Source organism: Lissotriton vulgaris, chromosome 2_1, assembly GCF_964263255.1.
Source record: "Lissotriton vulgaris chromosome 2_1, aLisVul1.2, whole genome shotgun sequence".
Taxonomy (NCBI): Eukaryota; Metazoa; Chordata; class Amphibia; order Caudata; family Salamandridae; genus Lissotriton; species Lissotriton vulgaris.
The window spans coordinates 549,004,795-549,023,572 of record NC_141687.1 but is presented as its reverse complement, the minus strand read 5'-3'; the positions used below and the strand labels follow the sequence as shown (position 1 = coordinate 549,023,572).

The following is an 18,778-nucleotide window of genomic DNA, read 5'->3' as shown; positions in this document are numbered from 1 at the left end:
CAATCTTGGTCGGATAAAATTTCCTCATAGCGGTGGTACTAGTGGTGTGACACAGTGGCAGTTGCATGCCTATGAAAAAAAAGAAAATGAAATCTGGTTTGTCCTCCTGAGCAATTCAACGGTACAACTGAGAATATAGCAGGTGACAGAAGTACAGTAGAGCAGTGCCACATTGTAGCCTAACAAATGGTAAAGTATAACTACTAATTCGGTTGAAGTTCTTTCACATTAGCAATGGTTCTTTGTCAAGCAGAGTAAGAATATATCCTCGGATTTCTTCACCAGCCTGTTGCTATCACCTTATCCTCCCCAGCAAGTGTGTGGATTTATTGCTGTAATAATAATTTAGTCACACATCAATCAAAACCACACAGCCCGGGGGAAGAGGGTTAGGGTTTGAAAAATGGATGGGTACGGGGGTTTTTGGGAAAGGTTTTGGGAGACAAGAAAAAATAGCACAGCATAGACAAACAATTGTGAACATAAACAAATCTTTGGGTACAAACCTATCCATCAATCTTTGAAAGTGCATGCACTACTGCATGCATGTCAGTGAAAAGTAAGTAGTACATTCGACAACTGTGGAAAGAAAGAATGCGACAGTACAGGGCCTGTGTGGAATTATTGATAACGATATTCAACATAAGGTCTCTGTAGCCAGATACCCGAGAGCCTTGCTGGTCACTATAAATCCATTCACAACAACACTCAATGGGGTTGGTCTGGAAGGTGTCAGGTTTACTCCCCGTGATCCAGTCGATGCAAATATGGTTCCACCTCCAAATGTCACCAACACCCAGAAGTGTAAACACAGGGTGTTCAAGCCATTAGGCGGGGGAGAAAAATAACAAACTAAAATAAAAAATGTGGGATGGGTAAAGGTAGGGTCAGCAGGGAAAGGATACCTGTAACAGAAGACAAGACAGGCATCAGTGAAGTGCTGTCCTAACATACAAGGCTACTCTCATATAGTCTCACTAAATAACCAAGGAAGTAGACAAGTACCTGAGCACCAAGAAAACATGACCTTGGATAGGAAATACTATAGCCCTTCTGCCACAATCTGTGAGGAAGGCCTAAGAAACACATAAACATATAGTTAACGAACACACTCCTGTCGCACCAAACACACTCGCGTTATACTAAGACATCAAACCCACTACTCACAACATACCACAAACATGGTAGAGGACTCAATGTACAAAGGGGGTTCCAAATAGTCAAAGCAAAGATGTATGGTCCAACAAAAAGGAAGAGGGAAACGGTAGTGTGTAGGAAGCAAGAACTACAACACTGCGCTCTCTAAGTAATGACCCAGTAGAGAATCTTTGGTGAAGGTCAAACAGAAAAACGTAGTTGCGACCACCACTGAATTCTGCCAACAACACACCCCACGGTGCACTACACAAAGAGAACTGGGGTAGCCTGTAGTTACCTCACTACATGCCCAGTTATGGAGGTCCTTTGAAATACACAGTTATACAACGGAGACGCGTAGTTGTCCTTACTACCGCGCTCCGTTTTAATAGTACAAAAACGATCCCCGATGTGAACGCTAACACGTGGTATAGACCGCCACTGTGCTCCGCCACACACAATTCAACCAAACAGGAATTCAGCAAAGGTAGAATTCTGTTAGAAAACAGTCACAGAACCTCCCTTAACAATCCGTTCAGGCAGTAATCAGCTGACCGCACGGGCGGCCGAAGAGTTTAGAGCGGCTTTACCTGAAGACGCGTGAAGTCCGTCTACCGCCAAGGACAGAACACGGAAGCGCTCCCCACTGAGCCTCAGGGGGGGGGGGGAAGGTGATAGTCCACAGGAGACACGATAGAAAAGCATGCAGAGCGTCCGCTCTCATGCCGGTGCAGAACAGAAACCAGAATAACGCGCAACAGGAAGCGCGTCTGTTCCCCAGATAAACTTCTTGCAAGTCTCCCGCCTACTCATGGGAAATGTAGTTTCATAGTACGGTAGGCGCTTAGGGGCTGCGTAACCTGACAGAAGGTATAGTAGATAGAAAAGGAGAAATTGCTTTTTTTCTAGGTGTCCCCTCACTCACCAGGGTTGCCCCTTGGTGACATGCTTCATCATTGGGGCCATCCCAGTCCTCTACGGCCTGGGGCGTGCTGCGACTTGCGAATTACGTAGGAGCACTTACAAATGACTATGTGTGGTGCAGATGTGATAGTGGAGTGGACTAAGTGATGTGTTAAGGGATCAATTTAGAAGCCTAGAGAGAGCCAAGAAATGCAGTCACAGTCAGAGAAAAAGGCAAGGGATACTGTATCTATGTGGTTGTAGTGGTCCTGTTGGAAGTGGTAAGTAAGTTGCCTGCAGAAAAAAAATCCTCCTATTAGCGGCACTCCTCCATTGCAGCCGACGCTTCGTCCATCGATGTTGGTCACCAGAAGACACCCTGTAAAAAAAAGCACAGCATAGACAAACAATTGAACATAAACAATTCTTTGGGTACAAACCTATCCATCAATCTTTGAAAGTGCATGCACTACTGCATGCATGTCAGTGAAAAGTAAGTAGTACATTCGACAACTGTGGAAGAAAGAATGCAACAGTAAAGGGCCTATGTGTAAATTATTGATAACGATATTCAACATAAGGTCTCTGTAGCCAGATACCCGAGAGCCTTGCTGGTCACTATAAATCCATTCACAACAACACTCAGTGGGGTTGGTCTGGAAGGTATAGTAGATAGAAAAGGAGAAATTGCTTTTTTTCTAGGTGTCCCCTCACTCACCAGGGTTGCCCCTTGGTGACATGCTTCATCATTGGGGCCATCCCAGTCCTCTACGGCCTGGGGCGTGCTGCGACTTGCGAATTACGTAGGAGCACTTACAAATGACTATGTGTGGTGCAGATGTGATAGTGGAGTGGACTAAGTGATGTGTTAAGGGATCAATGTAGAAGCCGAGAGAGAGCCAAGAAATGCAGTCACAGTCAGAGAAAAAGGCAAGGGATACTGTATCTATGATCTATGTGGTTGTAGTGGTCCTGTTGGAAGTGGTAAGTAAGTTGCCTGCAGAAAAAAAATCCTCCTATTAGCGGCACTCCTCCATTGCAGCCGACGCTTCGTCCATCGATGTTGGTCACCAGAAGACACCCTGTCCACTGCCTGCCTGATGCTGAATTGTGGCTCGCTACTGTGAAGCCTGACTCCATCCTTTTTTCCCCATTGCAGAGACTGAAACCCGGCCTGTAATTATTCAATGAAAAACAGGAAGTGATATAATATTACAACACCACTGATAAATAAATATAAGGTATGTAGGCTGTGGAGTGCAAAAAGTCACAATTTGATTTTCCTAGTAGACAGTACAATATTTTTGAAAGTGCGTACTCTGAGTCACCTTTTGAAGGATAAATAAGTATGGGCAAATTAATGTAGCGGATCTTGCCCCTCAAGCTAGGTGTACTGTAAACTGTGTTTTAGAACAAAATTAGATCTTCCTAGCAGTGCTCCCACCCAGACCCTTACTAAAGCCAGTCGCAAAAATGTAGAAGACCCCCAATCAAATCTCAAAAAACGAGGCCTAGCAGAAAACTGGTGACAAAACTTACTTTGAAAGTAAAAGTAGGCCGAAGTACCCCCTTCCTAATTACCCATTACCCACCGTGGATTGCATTCAAACCACTTGCAAGCAACCAAGCAAAAGTAGCCATAGCCAGCATCGCTCCAAGACTCGAAATCCCCCCCACTCAAACACATGCAATAGAAATACTGCTAACCCTAACGAACCCTAAGTTAAGAATAGTGGCAAAGGCTTTCTTTAACTATGCCAAATCCCCCCTTTCCCACCATGGATTTTCTTCAAATGACTTGCAACCAAAATTACACATTCTCACGAGACCCCAGAACTCAGTTGGAAAAATCTAGAACACCCCGAAACACATGCAATCCTGCTGCTAGGGCTAACCCTAACGAACCCTAAGTTACAAAAAGTGCCAATACTAAAGGCTTTTCCGCGCGGATTTTGTCCCAACCACTTCTACCCGGTATTAGACCTTCCCAGGAATGCCCCAAGACCCGGCAACCCACCCGCCAAGAAGCATAACACCCCCAAACAGGCCAAAAGCAAAATCTCATACTTGCAATATTTCTGGGCCTTCGGTCCAAACGCGCTGCGTAGCTAGGCCATAAGTCGGGGTTGGCACGACGGATTTCCTGAAAAGCAAATGCAATCAAGATTAGAGTGTCCCAGCAATGCTCCCAGACCACGAAACTCACCCACAAAGAGACGGAACCCCCCCTAAGAGCACCTCAAAGGCAAGCAAGTCATCAAAAACACACAAAAAATTCCGCCTGGGATTTGGTCCAAAACACTTTTATCCGGTATTAGAGCTTCCCAGCAATGGCCCCAGAGCCGTCAACCCAGGAGAAAACGAGTAGAAGACCCCCAAACAGCCAAAGAGCAAAAGTACAAAAATGGGGACTTAGTCAATTTTTCACAAATTTCCCAAATCACTCCGCGCGCGCTCTGCAGCTAGGCCCTAAGTCCCCTCTGCCACCATGGATTTGCTTCAAACCTCTTGCAAAGTAAAGTATATATAGCCAGCAGTGCTCCCAGACCACGAAACTCACCCACAAACACCAGGAAGCCCCCCAAACAGGCCCCCGAAAACGCTACATAGAGCAAAATGTCAGAAATAGCCCAAAACAAAATCGGCCTGGATTTTGTCCCAACCACTTCTACCCGGTATTAGACCTTCCCAGGAATGCCCCAAGACCCGGCAACCCACCCGCCAAGAAGCATAACACCCCCAAACAGGCCAAAAGCAAAATCTCATACTTGCAATATTTCTGGGCCTTCGGTCCAAACGCGCTGCGTAGCTAGGCTATAAGTCGGGGTTGGCACGACGGATTTCCTGAAAAGCAAATGCAATCAAGATTAGAGTGTCCCAGCAATGCTCCCAGACCACGAAACTCACCCACAAAGAGACGGAACCCCCCCTAAGAGCACCTCAAAGGCAAGCAAGTCATCAAAAACACAAAAAAAATTCCGCCTGGGATTTGGTCCAAAACACTTTTATCCGGTATTAGAGCTTCCCAGCAATGGCCCCAGAGCCGTCAACCCAGGAGAAAACGAGTAGAAGACCCCCAAACAGCCAAAGAGCAAAAGTACAAAAATGGGGACTTAGTCAATTTTTCACAAATTTCCCAAATCACTCCGCGCGCGCTCTGCAGCTAGGCCCTAAGTCCCCTCTGCCACCATGGATTTGCTTCAAACCTCTTGCAAAGTAAAGTATATATAGCCAGCAGTGCTCCCAGACCACGAAACTCACCCACAAACACCAGGAAGCCCCCCAAACAGGCCCCCGAAAACGCTACATAGAGCAAAATGTCAGAAATAGCCAAAAAAAAAATCGGCCTGGATTTTGTCCCAACCACTTCTACCCGGTATTAGACCTTCCCAGGAATGCCCCAAGACCCGGCAACCCACCCGCCAAGAAGCATAACACCCCCAAACAGGCCAAAAGCAAAATCTCATACTTGCAATATTTCTGGGCCTTCGGTCCAAACGCGCTGCGTAGCTAGGCCATAAGTCGGGGTTGGCACGACGTATTTCCTGAAAAGCAAATGCAATCAAGATTAGAGTGTCCCAGCAATGCTCCCAGACCACGAAACTCACCCACAAAGAGACGGAACCCCCCCTAAGAGCACCTCAAAGGCAAGCAAGTCATCAAAAACACAAAAAAAATTCCGCCTGGGATTTGGTCCAAAACACTTTTATCCGGTATTAGAGCTTCCCAGCAATGGCCCCAGAGCCGTCAACCCAGGAGAAAACGAGTAGAAGACCCCCAAACAGCCAAAGAGCAAAAGTACAAAAATGGGGACTTAGTCAATTTTTCACAAATTTCCCAAATCACTCCGCGCGCGCTCTGCAGCTAGGCCCTAAGTCCCCTCTGCCACCATGGATTTGCTTCAAACCTCTTGCAAAGTAAAGTATATATAGCCAGCAGTGCTCCCAGACCACGAAACTCACCCACAAACACCAGGAAGCCCCCCAAACAGGCCCCCGAAAACGCTACATAGAGCAAAATGTCAGAAATAGCCCAAAAAAAAATCGACCTGGATTTTGTCCCAACCACTTCTTCCCGGTATTAGACCTTCCCAGGAATGCCCCAAGACCCGTCAACCCACCCGCCAAGAAGCATAACACCCCCAAACAGGCCAAAAGCAAAATCTCATACTTGCAATATTTCTGGGCCTTCGGTCCAAACGCGCTGCGTAGCTAGGCCATAAGTCGGGGTTGGCACGACGGATTTCCTGAAAAGCAAATGCAATCAAGATTAGAGTGTCCCAGCAGTGCTCCCAGACCACGAAACTCACCCACAAACACCAGGAAGCCCCCCAAACAGGACCCCCGAAAACGCTACATAGAGCAAAATGTCAGAAATAGCCAAAAAAAAAATCGGCCTGGATTTTGTCCCAACCACTTCTACCTGGTATTAGACCTTCCCAGGAATGCCCCAAGACCCGTCAACCCACCCGCCAAGAAGCAAAACACCCCCAAACAGGCCAAAAGCAAAATCTCATACTTGCAATATTTCTGGGCCTTCGGTCCAAACGCGCTGCGTAGCTAGGCCATAAGTCGGGGTTGGCACGACGGATTTCCTGAAAACCAAATGCAATCAAGATTAGAGTGTCCCAGCAATGCTCCCAGACCACGAAACTCACCCACAAACAGACGGAACCCCCCCTAAGAGCACCTCAAAGGTAAGCAAGTCATCAAAAACACAAAAAATTTTCCGCCTCGGATTTGGTCCAAACCACTTTTAGTGCTTCCCAGCAATGGCCCCAGACCCGTCAACTCACCTGCAAAGAGGTAGAAAAACACCCCCACAAGTGCTGATTCTTTCTTCATTGGGCGTAAACCAGCCCTCTGCTTTGATGGAAATAGGAGTCTGGAGGAGGAGGATAGAGGAGCATGTTCTTCTGAACTTGTGAACCTGAGGAATGCAGACTGCGGCACCTTCAAATAAATTAGCAAACAAGTGAAGACAGTTCTGCTGATGGGCTTGTTTTTGTGATTATCTGATTAAAGTTTGAATTATATTAACTGTGCACAACAAAGAAAGACAGACACACAGGAATAAAAGTGAATAAGGATGAAAAAGAAAGTTATTGATTCGTTGTCTCATTTTCAGGGCTCGAAGTCGGTATCACGGTCCAGGAATAAGAATAAGGCTTCGTCATCATACTCTGCGAATTCAGGCAGGGTGAGGTCAGTGTCACCTGACAGAGTAGAAATTCCCTCATCTATGTTGCTGGCCACCTCCTCTTCATCCGGCACGCTCTCTCGTACTCTGAAATCTGGTGGTATGAGGTGCTGATTCATCTTGATCATTGTTAACCTCTCCACATTTTTGGGCGAGAGGCGGCTCCGTTTGGGAGTTACAATCCCACCAGCCGCACTGAAAACCCGTTCAGAAGACACACTTGCGAGTGGGCAAGACAAGTAGTTTAAAGCCAGGTTGGTGAGCTGTGGCCACAATTCTTTTTTCCCATGCCAATACGCCAATGGGTCAGAATTAACATAGACCTCTGTTGAGTCATTCAGATAGTCCTTCACCATCGACTCAAGGTCCTCATCCAAGGTTCCTCCACTTTGCTTAGCTCTTGCTGTGCCTCTGACCTTTTGAGAACCAAACCCACGCAGAGCTAGCCAATCCTCTTCAGCCTCCAATGTTTCTGTTGTCTTTCGTGCAGATGATCCGGTTGCCGGTGTCTTTAACGGCTGAGAGGTCACTTGTGCCACAGCCACAGGTGCAGAAGTGGATTGTTTTGACTGGGGATGGCCTGCTGATGTACTGCCATTTCCTTCAATTTCCAGCCGTTCTGTTTCAAACTTCTTGGCTGACAAGGCTAGCCAACGTTTGTACTTTGGAACATGTTCATCATCAAAAGGAAAGAATGCTTGGCCTGCCAGCGCCTTTTTGTAGCGTGGATCCAGAATAGTAGCACAAATGTAATGCTGTTCTGAGTGGATCTTTTTAAGACGTTCATCACCTTGTAGGAGCTCTAATAATTGCTCAGCCAGAAGCAAAGAGTCTTGCTTTTTGTCATCTTTTCCAAACACAGAACACACCTCCTTCAGTTGGTCCTCCAGCATGTACAACAATGGGATAGCTTTTCCCAAATTAGAGTCCTCCTTGCTGACTGCACGCGTGAAGAACTCAAAAGGACGAAGCATGCGTGTCAGGCTTTCAACTATGTTCCATTGCGGCCCACCCATCCTCAGCTCCTCTATACCCTCTTTCAAGAAATATTGATCGAGTTCCGTATACTGCTCATACAGACGCTCAAGCATGTAGAAGGTTGAGTTCCAACGTGTTACCACCTCCTGGATGAGTGCTTTCACTGGCATTTGACGTTGATATAGCAGGCTCCTCAGCTGCTTCCGGGCCTTAAAAGAATGCCTGAAATGCTTGCAAATTTTTCGGCAGGTCTCCAATACACTGTACGCTGCACTGCCTTTATTACCCAAGAATTTTTGGACAACCAGGTTTATACAGTGCGCCAAACACGGCACTCTGAAATAGTAACCGTCCCTCATGGCCTTAACTATATTGGCGCCATTGTCCGTGGAAACATAACCAACCTTGCGTTTTAGTGGGGACAGACAGTTAAGGACCTTTGTGTTAAAGACATCCAAAATGTTTTCTGCTGTGTGACGTTTCTCCAAACCAAACATGGCTAGTGTTGCATGTTTCCGAGCACCTTTAAAAACAATGTTAGTGTCAACACCTGAGTTTAGCTTTGCTTTAGCCCCTGAAAAAGAGACCCAGTGTGCAGTGATGCACATGTAATCAGCGCCTGCGCCACTGGTCCACATGTCTGTTGTCAGATGTATAGTGTGAACAGCACTCTTCTGCAAAGCTGCCCCAATCACCTTCAGAACATCTTCATGTAGTGCTGGAACCGCAACTCGGGCAAAATAGAACCGGCTAGGAACCTTCCATTTAGGGCAGAGCGCTGTCACTAATTCTAGAAAACCAACCCCTTCTACAAAAGAAAAAGGGAGAAGGTCCAGAGCTAGCATTTTAGCCAGCTTAGTGTTATACAGACGGGTCATTGGGTGGTTGCGTTCATATTGCGCTTCTGTAAACAACATCTTTTTAATGTTGCCCTGGACCAAGGATTTACGGGATGATGATGATCTCTTCGACCCAGTTACGCTCGCTGATGAACTTTTCCGCATTGATGTCTCACTCTCTCCCACACTCTTAGTGTGGCTCCCATGGGGTGTGCTGCTGACAGGGGAACTGGGTGTAAGTGAAGTGTTTGAATCGTCTTCTACCTCCTTGTCATCACCAGATGAAAAAACAACGTTTTCATTGCGTGCAATTGCGGCTTCCTTGATCGTGTGTAGGTGCGCAAACCATTGGACATCGTGCGTTCTCCTAAGATGACCTCTCTGGCCTCCGGTACCATAGTTGGAACCCAACTTACCACGACTAACTCGAAGCTTACAAATGCTACAAATGGCTACGTTTTCATTTTTTGGGCAAACACTAAAGAAGTCCCAAACTGGAGACTTGAAATGTCTTCGGGGGCCGGAGGAGGCGGCGATACTGGTGGTGGTGGTCCTGCTGCTAATGCCAGATGAAGTGGAGGATGTGGATTGCCGAACTTCAGTACGTTTTGCACTTTCACCACCACGAATTGAGGTCGAGGACGAGGTGGGAACCTTCTTGCGAGGAAGAAATATGGAAGCGGTAGGTTTTGGTGTACTACTTAACTCCAAATCTAATGATTCCATTTCCATTGCCTCCTCGCCGACATCATCATCACGCTCAGCAGCTTCTCGGGATAGGGTCAAAATGTCTCTTTGCTGCATGCCCGGTGGGGCTGCAGTGACCTTTGTGATGACTGGCTCGTCGTCATCGTGAGAGGCTTCATCACCAGCAGTATCTGTCACTTCTTGTTGAGCCTCATCACACTCCATAGGTTTGAGTTTTTGGACGACCTTCCTTTTACGCTTAGGTACCGGTGTCAGATCATGGTGTGCCTCACTGTCAGACCGCAGTTGTGGTTCCCAAGACAGATCACTTGCATCAGAACGAGGTGGGCTTGAAGAAGATGTAGACACCCCCCTTGATCTTTTCCTTGCTAGGGATGTGGAAGACAATGAATGATCATCAGGAGGAGTGGCTTCCAATGATACCTCGGCTTCATTGTCGATTTCCAAATGTGCCCCTACTTCGGGAGGAACAACTATTGTGGGCACTTGTGAACCTCCATGCACCTTTGCTTGCGCATCTCCTTTTGCTGCCTCTCCTTCCACATGTACTTGGGCGTGTACTTGCACATGGTGTTGTTGTTGCGGCTGTGGTTGTTCAACACTTGTCAGATGAGTTACAACAACCTGTGTTGATTCAGGGACATTGCTGCTACTTTCTTGCGATGAGCCAACATCACTGGTCGATGGTGATTGGAGAAGTACACTGACTGCCTCTGAAGCACTCAAGGGCTTTGACTTAAGTTGGCGTGGTGGTGGAGGCACTGAACCCAATGGAGCAGGGGTGCTGCTCCCAGCTTGGTCCCCAGCAGATCCTGCTGCTGCAGGCGTACTTTTTTTTTTGCTCCCAAAAAAAGTGGCGGGTGGCACACCAGCCTCCTTGGTAACTTGCTTCTTCTGCTCCTTACTAGCAACTTTCTTGCTAGAGGAGCTACGGAGAACTTTCTTTGGGGGTGGGGCCATCTTCTTCAGAGCAGGTCAGACAGCAGGCCGCAGTTGCACGAATTGTAGAGTTGTCTGAGGCCAGACGTGACGTCGCGTGACGTTATGCTGCACACACACACCGCTGCAGGACTTCTTCCTGGCACTGGTGGTTCTCTTGAGTCTTGTGCACCTAAAAAAAATGGAAGACAGAGGAACATCAGTTCAGTTATAGAGCACAAAAAAATCGAAAAACACTGCAAAATCAGCACAATCCCAATCCATCCATGCCCTCCATAATGTTTAAATTCAAGACAACCCACAGAAAGACTAGGCCCATGCAAGACTCACTACCCCTGGGCATAAATAAAGGTTGAAAAGTAGGCAAAATGGTTGGAGGCCTAACAACAAAGCCTGCATTTAAAATGGCCACTTGCCTGCCAGCACAAGGCCAGTGCCTGTAGCTGCACTCAAAATGGCCACCAGCCACATGGCATGTCCCTCCCCATGAACACCCCCAAAAATCGAAAAACACTGCAAAATCAGCACAATCCCATTCCATCCATGGCCTCCATGATGTTTAAATTCAAGACAACCCACAGAAAGACTAGGCCCATGCAAGACTCACTACCCCTGGGCATAAATAAAGGTTGAAAAGTAGGCAAAATGGTTGGAGGCCTAACAACAAAGCCTGCATTTAAAATGGCCACTTGCCTGCCAGCACATGGCCAGTGCCTGTAGCTGCACTCAAAATGGCCACCAGCCACATGGCATGTCCCTCCCCATGAACACCCCCAAAAATCGAAAAACACTGCAAAATCAGCACAATCCCATTCCATCCATGGCCTCCATGATGTTTAAATTCAAGACAACCCACAGAAAGACTAGGCCCATGCAAGACTCACTACCCCTGGGCATAAATAAAGGTTGAAAAGTAGGCAAAATGGTTGGAGGCCTAACAACAAAGCCTGCATTCAAAATGGCCACTTGCCTGCCAGCACATGGCCAGTGCCTGTAGCTGCACTCAAAATGGCCACCAGCCACATGGCATGTCCCTCCCCATGAACACCCCCAAAAATCGAAAAACACTGCAAAATCAGCACAATCCCATTCCATCCATGGCCTCCATGATGTTTAAATTCAAGACAACCCACAGAAAGACTAGGCCCATGCAAGACTCACTACCCCTGGGCATAAATAAAGGTTGAAAAGTAGGCAAAATGGTTGGAGGCCTAACAACAAAGCCTGCATTCAAAATGGCCACTTGCCTGCCAGCACATGGCCAGTGCCTGTAGCTGCACTCAAAATGGCCACCAGCCACATGGCATGTCCCTCCCCATGAACACCCCCAAAAATCGAAAAACACTGCAAAATCAGCACAATCCCATTCCATCCATGGCCTCCATGATGTTTAAATTCAAGACAGCCCACAGAAAGACTAGGCCCATGCTAGACTCAAATACCCCTGGTGAAAAGGCCACAAGTACAGGCCCAAAAAACGAAAATCACTGAAAATCTGCACAATCCCATTCCATCCATGGCCTCCATGATGTTTAAATTCAAGACAACCCACAGAAAGACTAGGCCCATGCAAGACTCACTACCCCTGGGCATAAATAAAGGTTGAAAAGTAGGCAAAATGGTTGGAGGCCTAACAACAAAGCCTGCATTCAAAATGGCCACTTGCCTGCCAGCACATGGCCAGTGCCTGTAGCTGCACTCAAAATGGCCACCAGCCACATGGCATGTCCCTCCCCATGAACACCCCCAAAAATCGAAAAACACTGCAAAATCAGCACAATCCCATTCCATCCATGGCCTCCATGATGTTTAAATTCAAGACAACCCACAGAAAGACTAGGCCCATGCAAGACTCACTACCCCTGGGCATAAATAAAGGTTGAAAAGTAGGCAAAATGGTTGGAGGCCTAACAACAAAGCCTGCATTCAAAATGGCCACTTGCCTGCCAGCACATGGCCAGTGCCTGTAGCTGCACTCAAAATGGCCACCAGCCACATGGCATGTCCCTCCCCATGAACACCCCCAAAAATCGAAAAACACTGCAAAATCAGCACAATCCCATTCCATCCATGGCCTCCATGATGTTTAAATTCAAGACAGCCCACAGAAAGACTAGGCCCATGCTAGACTCAAATACCCCTGGTGAAAAGGCCACAAGTACAGGCCCAAAAAACGAAAATCACTGAAAAATCTGCACAATCCCATTCCATCCATGGCCTCCATGATGTTTAAATTCAAGACAACCCACAGAAAGACTAGGCCCATGCAAGACTCACTACCCCTGGGCATAAATAAAGGTTGAAAAGTAGGCAAAATGGTTGGAGGCCTAACAACAAAGCCTGCATTCAAAATGGCCACTTGCCTGCCAGCACATGGCCAGTGCCTGTAGCTGCACTCAAAATGGCCACCAGCCACATGGCATGTCCCTCCCCATGAACACCCCCAAAAATCGAAAAACACTGCAAAATCAGCACAATCCCATTCCATCCATGCCCTCCATGATGTTTAAATTCAAGACACCCCACAGAAAGACTAGGCCCATGCACCACTCACTACCCCTGGTCAAGGCCCCAACAACAGGTCAAAAATCGAAAAACACAGAAAAATCAGCACAATCCCATTCCATCTATGCCCTCCATGATGTTTAAGTTCAAGACAGCCCACAGAAAGACTAGGCCCATGCACCACTCACTACCCCTGGTCAAGGCCCCAACAACAGGTCAAAAATCGAAAAACACAGAAAAATCAGCACAATCCCAATTCATCTATGGCCTCCATGATGTTTAAGTTCAAGACAACCCACAGAAAGACTCAGTCCACCCACCACTGAGTACCCATGGGCAAAAGGCCCCAAAACAGCCCAAAAATCGAAAATTCCAAAATTTTAGTTGCAGCAACTGTAATGCCCCAAACAAACTTACTTGTAAAATTTCTAATCCAACAGTGATCCAAAGAAAGTCAAAAAGGCCTCAAATCCAAAGATCCAGCAGCATCCACAAAAAGTGATCCTTCCAGCTCCAGATCCAAATGAAAAGTGACCAGGAGATGGACAAAGCACTGGGAGGAGCCTGCTGAACAGGAACAGGAAGTTGAAGACTGTGGGGCACTTCCTTCCTCCCACCCCCCTGCCCCCCTCCCCAAAATGGACTCCTCGCTAAAAAAGTGCAGGCAAATGTCAAACTAAGGAGTTATTCACATAAAAATCATCATTTCTAGAAGGTTTATGCTGCTTGCTGGTGGATTTCTTGTGCAGAATTGCAAATTTATATTTTCGCTCGCCGCATCTCAAATCTCGCAATTGCGAAGTACCGCGAGACGTGATCTCGCCGTACTCGCGTTGACAAACTATCGCTGGCAAGCCGCGATGACGTAATCGCGCTCGCCAATTCCCGCGGGATCACACAGCAAGATCCAAAATGGCGCAGCACTCGCAAACTATCGAAAAAAACAACTCGGCAAACGATGATAAACGCCGCGCGCCGCAAAAATTGTATCACCAACGCCGCGCGCCGCCAAAAAAATCCGCTGCGTGCGAATTTGCGGATTTTGCGGGAAATTCGCAAATCTCGCGGATTGCGAATTTCCCAAAAATCCGCAAAATCCGCAAGCGTAACGGATTTTCCGCCCACACCTAATAGGAACCCAGTCCCTAGGACTTTAGATTACCCTGGACGAAACTCTGCAACATATATCCTGGAACTTCAACATTCTATATCAACTAGAAGATGGAAGGATCTCCCTTGGGGTCAAGGAGTGACTCCCTTGTTCAAACGGGCACAAAAGAAGCACCTTGCCTGTCTGCATTTTCGAGGCTCCTGTCGGATCCCGAAGAATCTGCGACACAAGACACGGACTTCAAAACATCTCAGAGGCCGACATGAGATCCAAGCAAAGCTGAGACCAGTAGCCATCCAGAGAGAAGTGGGATCGGAACTCCTGGACATGTGCACATTTGCAAGTGCATCTACTTTCCAAGCTTTCCCGTAGTCGTGCATTGGGCTCCTTGTAGTACAAGCCCTAAGCACCATTTGCACCGAAGAGGGCCCGCTTCTACCATTTCTTCTTGAGGCCCATTCGCGATCCCTGGTCCGTTGGCGGGTGGGTCCCCACGAAGGTAACATTTGTTTCTTGGGCTTTCCTGGTTGCTCCAGATGTGCCCTGACTTCCCTCCAAAGAGTGAGTCCCTCAGACCTTGCTGGTCTCCTCCGAAGCCAATCTTTGCATTCTGCATGGATTGCTGTTGCCAAGGTTTGTTTGGTCCAATCTGGATACTGAAGCTGCAGCACACTACATCCAACTTGGGACAGCTCGAATCCAGCTCCTGGTTGTCATCGACGCCTCCTGGTCCTCATGGCTAAAGAGTCAAGCTTCACCTCCTGCACCTGAAATCCCCTGACATCGGTGGGCATCTTCTTACTGCCTCCCTGGACACTGGCAAGTGACCCAGACTCTGTCCGCTCTGCTTTCAGGTTCTTAAGATCTTTAATCAACCCTTGGATCCATCCGGTCACAGTTCATCTGGTCGCCTGCAGCACTTCTTTGCAGCTCTCCATAGAAAATGATGACGAAACCCGACACGAAAAGACACCTATGCACCTGGCTTCCCTGGGTGAGGTAACACGAGTACTTTGGTGCTCCCATGGGTCTTGACTCTCAAACTGTCCAGTACTGAAGGGGTTTGTTCCTAGTCCACTCCTAAGTCTCCTTATCTTTTAAAAATCTAATCGCAACTTTCTCCATAGAAGTCAATGGTGATTTGCGGCTGTGTTGGAACACTGCATGCGTCCTCCGTGGGTCTCCTGCGTCCCTACCTTGGGTGGTTTCTGGTTGTTCCAGCGGTTCTACAGGCCCTAGGCCTCGTCTCTATGTTCACAGCGGTACTTATACCACTTTCTTCGTATATGGTTTGGGAGACCCCTAGGGCAAAACGTATACTGTGCTAATTTACTGTGTGCTACTCAAGTTTACTTTGTGTAATTTTGTCTCTAGCCTCATTAAGAGTCTAGAGGGATGTGTTTAAAATAAATACATATCTATTTTATATATACCTGGTGTGTTTCTCCTTTCATTTGGTCATTCATGAGATTATAGACTGGTTAAACAAGCTGCTTTACATTCCTTCAAGACTTAGCCTGAAGGCTGCTCTTCACAGCTACCACTATCTAGCTTTCTATAAAGGTTGTCTTTAAGCCTACCATCAATAAGTGTCGTTTGGACAGGTGCAAGGTGCCCACTAGAATAGTGGACAGCATATGCCAGGCCAACTTCTCACACCTAGTTTTAAGTTTGACATCAAAATGTCCCAACATCGGCATCTTCCCAATTTCAGACTTGATGGTTGCAAAAGCTCTCCCACACTCTTGGGACCAATCAAAACATAGGCTCTTCTTCAACAACACCACGATGGGCTCGGTCACACTTGCAAATCCCATGACAAATTTAGAGTAAAACCCTGCAAGTCCGCTAAATGACTTGACCTGCTCTTTGTCTCTCGGTGTAGTTGCTTTCAGTATACTCTCTGCAAGCACCAGTTTCAGCTATATACCCTTTCCGGATATGACGTGGCCAAGACAGGTAACAGATGTCACACCAATGAGCATTTCTGTTTTTTCACTGTGAGTCCTTTCTCACTCAACCTCTAACAGATGCCTCATTAGCGCCGAGACGCCTTCGGACATTTGTTCGCGCTTTACCAAATTTCATAAATAAATAAATACATTACAGTCGGCTTGGATGCCGACGCTGTGGTACCGACGGACAGAGCGGTGCTTCTCCTCTTTCCTGAGCCGTGGCCAGGTGGGGTGAGGTCTATACCTCTTACAGAAATGAAATCATGTTAAGAGGGAGCAGAACACCTAGTGATATCAGGTGATCTCTGTATCATATTTTGATTTTGAGCACTTATTATATTCAATATCACTTATCTTGCAGTAGCTATTATTAATATGGTCCTGAAGAAAGCAATGACAAACACGTCTATTATTTGCTGAAACATGTCGACCACGCCTTACATCTAGACGGTCTTTATATTTTTTCTGACTGTCACTTAACTACTACTTTTTACCATTGGAAGGTAGGGTAACACCAGAATAAAGTTATAAGTACCCCCCTATATCCTATTTTACATTCACTAATTTTTTCCATTTGTTTACACCTTTTGAGCACTGCAACATCAGTCCCCAGGGTTTGATATTTTCATCCTCATAATTTGAGAAGCAAGACCCTAGCTAGACCCTACTGCCCAGCTGTGGAGCTCCTCCTAACATCAGGACCCCCGACCGTGATAGTTGATGGTCTATCCCAGCAATGGCCTTGGTGGAATCTCAAATGATGAAGGGCGGTTCCGTGTGGTGACTGATGGGCATCCCTCCTTGATCACTGTAGGGATGACTCTTTTGTCTTTGATACATTTGGTTTGAGGCTGTTTTTCTGGGTACACTGTGAGAACACATTGTGTGCTAGACCCTCCAATATATTTGTATTGATATGTGTATAGGGAACATGTTGGAGCACGGTCTTTAAAATTCCCCTTGGTCCTAATCAACTGTGTTTTGTTTGCCTCATTACAGCACCATGCTCCACACCATTCCTTCCATAAACCAGAATATCATCCTAGAATCCTAGAAGAAAAGGACATTTGCCAAATCACCAAGCACCATCTTCAGAATCGTCTGAAAACAGGCTGCCGCCGAGGCCAGTCCAAAAGGCATTCTCAAAAAATTGTAAGCCCTCAAAGGAGTTACAAAGGAAGTTAGGTGTCTGGATTCACGGTGTAGCAACACTTGGTAGTACGCTGGTGAAAGCTCTAAAACACTGTAAACTTTACTGTCCTTCAGCATACTAATGGACTCATAAATGTTTGGAAGAGGCTTACGGTCCATCCAAATCCACTCATTCAACCCTCGCAAGTCCACACACATCCTAACACTGGTGCCACCATTCTTGGGCACCAAAACCACTGGGGCCAAGCAATCTGATGCCTCAATTTTCTCTATTACCCCTAAATCCAAAAGTCTTTTAGACTCCACTTTCAATGGTTCTACCATCATGTTCGGCACCCTGCGCACCTTATGTACACAATGCTTGGCTCCCTTCTTCAGGATAATTAGATGTTTGAAACCCTTGAGACGTCCTAAATCATCTCCAAACACCTCAGAAAAATCTTAAATTACTGCTCACCACTTCCCACATGATCTTTCAACATAACTTGGTCTTTTGATTGCTGGTGCCAGGGTTTAGGATGATACCCAAATCACGCCTCCACCCCAGCAGGATGTCACCTCTGTCTGCCACATATACTTTCCTAACAGTACATCTGCTCATGAACTCAATTTTAGCAACCACATACCCCAGCACTATGATATGTTATAGCCCCCAGAGCTGACTGGGTTAATATTAGGTGGGAGCAGTTCTATATTACCTTTGCCAACACTTTCATCCCACTGTTTGTTACCAATCATAGTGAAAGGTGAACACAAGTCAGCCAACACTACAAATTTTCTTCCATCCACCTCAATATCACACTCAGGCATCACCACTTTCCCTGAATCCACCTCCCCATCCTCATCATTCAAGTTCAAAATGATGGTACCTACTGACTCAGTTGCATTTCTGTCTCCCGGTTTTTCCCAGCGGATCTACACCCACGGGCATAATTCCCCTTTATACCACACTTCTTACACACCGACACCTTAGTATACCAGTTTGGACTGTTGGATAAATGTGAAAAACTACCACATCTATAAATCCAATTTGATTTGAGAATCATTAGTGCTCTGCTCTTGGAAGCCACGTTCAGGACCCCGTGACTGCACCTCACGTTCAGGACCACGCGATGGTGCTTCATGCTCAGGACCACGCAATTGTATGTTCCGTTCAGTACCTCTTCCCTTCGCATTAGAGGAAATCTTAGCAATATTATCAGTATATGGTTGATGTGCACCAATATCTGTCAATGCATGAATATCACCCTGCAACTCCTTATCCTCAAGTTTCTTCCTCATCTCTTTTACACCGGTTGATGTATTTTCATCCCCTTCAACAAAGGGTATTGCCTCTGCTAAGGATGGGTTCT

At 46.7% G+C, this 18,778-nt stretch overlaps 1 protein-coding gene across 1 annotated transcript in view; it reads right to left on the bottom strand.

Moving 5' to 3' along the window:
- Positions 1-18,778, bottom strand: part of MAP2 (microtubule associated protein 2) — a 1,129,470-nt gene that overhangs the window by 619,619 nt on the left and 491,073 nt on the right. The gene's annotated exons all lie outside the window — the stretch shown is intronic.